The 4190-nt window shown below is 40.6% G+C and overlaps 1 protein-coding gene across 1 annotated transcript in view; it reads left to right on the top strand.

Annotated features, from left to right (window-relative positions):
- The first annotated feature begins 739 nt into the window (after positions 1-739).
- The window catches only part of svila (supervillin a), a 147289-nt gene continuing 143838 nt past the window's right edge, over positions 740-4190 (top strand). The window contains exon 1 of the mRNA XM_039790282.1: positions 740-858. The gene's annotated coding sequence lies outside the window, so the exon portion shown is untranslated. The remainder of the gene's footprint in view (positions 859-4190) is intronic.

Here is a 4190-nt window from a genome sequence, read left to right as displayed (position 1 = left end):
CCTTTAACACAATGTAACTGAACAGAACGCATTTAGTTCCTTTAAGAGGAGAAAGCTGAGTCAAGCCAGAATATTGAGATCAATGGTAATAAATCTTGCCTTCAAAATAAGAGCACGAAATGAATCACCTTGAGGAAAAATAACGAGGCAGCCACATGGTATACAGAGTTTGGAATCCATGAAATAAGATGAGTTGAGCTTGTGTGTAGCTTGTTTCTGTTCAGTTTCTATTGTTAGAAGGGTAAACGTAGTAAGCTTTTCCTTCAGCTCACGCATTTTCTATCACTATTTGACATTGATGAGTCATTATTCTGTGGCTGGAAGCGTGGTTTAGGTACACCTCTGTTTTCAGTTTTTGTTCATTTATTTTAGTGAACTGAAAGACCGCAATAAATATCGATCCATCAGTCAATAGGATGATAAACTGAGACGGGATAAAATAAAGAAAGTAAGTAGAATTAGAATACATAAATGAAAGAAGAGCAATTAGCCTGTATGGTGTAGGCCTATGAGTCAGCATTATTATTTATGCTATGCAAAATCCACTAGAAAACAGACCTATGCTGTCTTTAGAAACTAGCCAATTTTAGCATAGCCTATATGTAAAGGGCACAGTTGATGCCTAAAGGAAGTCTACGCTACTTCCTAATAGACGTTTATTTTGAAAACTCCAGCCGGCAGCACGTTGTGTTTGTTTTAGCTGACTTGATAGAAGAAGAAGTTTACAGCGGGCGGACCAGTATGATGACATTCAGCTGTGCGTGCGTGCGTGCGTGCGTCCGTCCGCGGGATATTACAAGAGCTTGTGTTTAGCGGTGGCCGCCAGAGAGAAGTTGTTTTCCCCGCAGGACCGCGTCGGTGAGTTAACTGCCTTGATATTTTTTTGTGCGTAGAAATTCTGGTTTCTAACGTTTTCTAACTTGAGGGAGGACTCTTAGAACTGTTCAACTTAAGGGGGGGTTTCGTACAACAGCAGAAAAAGAGGAGAGACGTTTGAAGTCTGTTAACGCATTGACCTGCAACACAACATGTTGCTAATGTATCACCTCTTTGCAGCGGTCAGGGTCAGGCGGTGCTTTCAGGGACCTTCTGTCTGGTATGAAATCCTTAAAATGTTTTATGAAATAGGCCTAGCTGTTTCTCCCGTGAAGCTTGAACCATTGAGACACCGTTCATCCAGGTGAGCCCATCCTCCCGACAGGTGGAGACTATTCGTATCATTAGCGACACCATCCACAATGACCCAGAGAAGTAGGCTATATGGGGGAGTTAAGAGTCTGTGTTTAGACAACTTGTGAAACTAAAGACCCAGGCCCAAGGCCCTAGACGTTTTTATTATTATCTCTGAACGCAGGCCACGGCGCCAGATATATATTATGTTACACTGTACATGACATCAAATACTACAGCAGAGGGGAGAGGACATTGGTCTGCGTCGGTGGGTGCGCTTGTAGTTGGGGAGAGAACGCGGCGCCAAACTGCGTTGAAAAAAACCCTGAAATTTCAAATTGCCATGCTCGTCTGCGAAGATACATGGCGAAACAAATATGACTTAAGGTCTTGCTTGGTTCAATACAATATTTTCTTTATTTCGGCATTCATCCAGCACACCATGCAGCGTTTATGGAAGTGACATTTAGACTTAATCAATAATTGACAGGCAAGTTATCCACAGTGTTTTTGTCTACGAAAGATCTCAGGGATGGGCTGCAATCAGCAGTAGCTAACTAAATGCTAAACATGACAATATTCTAAAGTGGTTTATTTTCAATGTACCGAATATGATTTATAAGCAAAGCAACCTAAAAATGTAGGAAAACTGCATAATGCCATGTTTTGCAGCAATGTATGGCAAACCCTTCATTGCACTACAGGTTTGTACAGTAGGTCAGTGTATCAAGAATATGTCTACAGCTTATGTTGAGTAAATGCACATTTTGTCGAATTAGCCTATAATACACATTTTAGACAAACACACAGTGCACTGTCCAAGTGTTTTCCTTTCCTTCATATTTGGCAGGTAGTCTGGTGCTTATATCTGCCAAAATAAATATAAAAAAAACCTGCGTGTAATAAGGAATGCTACTTTTTAGTTTTTGCTCCACACTTGGAAGTGCGTAGGGAAGCTAATTAGGAGCCATTCCCCTCCACCAAACCTTGAAGATGTGAGGTCAGTGAACCCCGAGGGATTGTTACAACACTTGATTACCTTGTGCTTGATCATTCTAATTGCTAGAGAGTGGAATGACTTTAGATGGATAATGTTGCTCTGTTCTCTCAGATTTGGGGCTCAAAACTGAATCGGTTCCTTACGACAGTGTTTGGTACATTGTCTTTGTTTTGCCATGGTGGATCCGGTATAATGTGATCTGCTGAGGAGGTTTCTAAACTTCCATGTTTTGTGCCTGATAATTCCCTTGAGACGATGCATCTCAAGGGGTTCATCCTCTAATTCATTTTTTAAAATAAATTGCAATAGGTTGTTCTCCGCTGTTCATGTTCCTCTTGTATGCTTTTGTCTTACTCAAGTCATAGGCCTATCCACATCCAATCAGAACTTGGCACAGGGATTGTCAGAAATTGACACTTGATGGAAAGTGTTAGGGCAGAAGCATGGTGCACACAAGTGCGCGTTCCTGCGTTGTCACCTGAAAATGGTAATGTTGGGCAATATATCGATATATTATATCGACCTCGATATATGAGACTAGATATCGTCTTAGATTTTGGATACCGTAATATCGTGCTATGACATGTCTTTTCCTGGTTTTAAAGGCTACTTTACAGTAAAGTGATGTCATTTTCTGAACTTACCAGACTGTTCTAGCTGTTCTATTATTTGCGTTTACCCACTTAGTCATTATATCCAAAATACTGATTATTATTTATCACAACTCTCAATGTGAAAATATTTTGTGAAAGCACCAATAGTCAACCCAACAATATCGCTGCAATATCGACATTGATGTATTTGGTCAAAAATATCGTGATATTAGTTTTTTTTTCTCCGTATCGCCCAGCTCTAAATGTAACACAAGTGCAATCTGCAGTCTGAGTGTTGCCACCATAGACTGTATTTAAAGATGGACGACGCTTATCCACTTCTCCCACTGAACAAAAGTGGTTCCAAAAAATCCCGTAAACGGGCTCTGCCATCTTGGAATTTTGTAACTAGAGTCTGCGCAGTAGGGCTGTTGGAATGAATTCCGCGAGTTGCAGATAGTAAAAAAAAAAATAAAAAAATCGGATGCTAAATTACTATTCAAATGTGTGCTTTTTACAAATGTGTCGGCTGACGTTGGCGAATCTTGCTCTACTCGCCTTCACCTATACCCACATGTGGAAACAAAATGCTTTTGTCGTGTGACGTGTGATGAACAATAAGTTAGCGGGAGTTAGCAACACAAGGCATGGAGCTACGGTAAAGACCGAATAGTCGAGAGGGAGTGAAAGCTAGGAATCAAAAGAAGGATGGGAAATACTGTTTTAGCGTGAATGTAAAATGCCTATGTTATAATTAGTTAGCTCGTTCTTGTTTTCTAACTGCGTCACAAGTTCTAGGAGCTCAGCTGGGAGCTTCATGGAGACATGTAATGTTAGCTGCCCTTCAGCGTCAGTCTGTTTGACTTCATATATTAACTTCTAATAGCTGTATTCTCGTTAACGTGACAAAATGCCAGAAACACTTGCTAATAAACCGCTAGAAAAGTAGTGACAGCACGGTTTGCCGTAGTTATCAATGCCGTTAGCATGGTGGCTAACACTAATGTTACTCTGTGACATTCCGGCTGTGCGTTCTAACCTGCTGTCCGTGTGCTTGCCGAGCACCGTTAGCCTTTACAACAGATCGCTCCGCTAATGTTACACCTGTTGGGTCACGTTTTAATCACAGGGTTCTGTTGATTTGTGTTTTGGTGTTGTAAATAAATGCAAACCAAGTGGAGTGCCAGATATGCAATGTGCTGGGCAATATATCAACATAAATTGATATTGTAATTAGGGTTGGGCATCGAGAACCGATTCCTACTTGGAATCGTTTCAAAAATTACGATTCCATCGTAATCGTTTCTTTATTGGAATCGTTTGGAGGATTTGGTTTTGAATCAAAATAAAACTTTCCTCTTATTTGTGAAATAAGCATGTGACACATTTCAACTCCACCCCTCAAGAAACTGAATCGAGAATCGATA

The sequence above is a fragment of the Perca fluviatilis genome, chromosome 22 (assembly GCF_010015445.1).
Source record: "Perca fluviatilis chromosome 22, GENO_Pfluv_1.0, whole genome shotgun sequence".
Classification (NCBI taxonomy): domain Eukaryota; kingdom Metazoa; phylum Chordata; class Actinopteri; order Perciformes; family Percidae; genus Perca; species Perca fluviatilis.
This window is presented reverse-complemented; position numbering and strand designations above follow the sequence as displayed.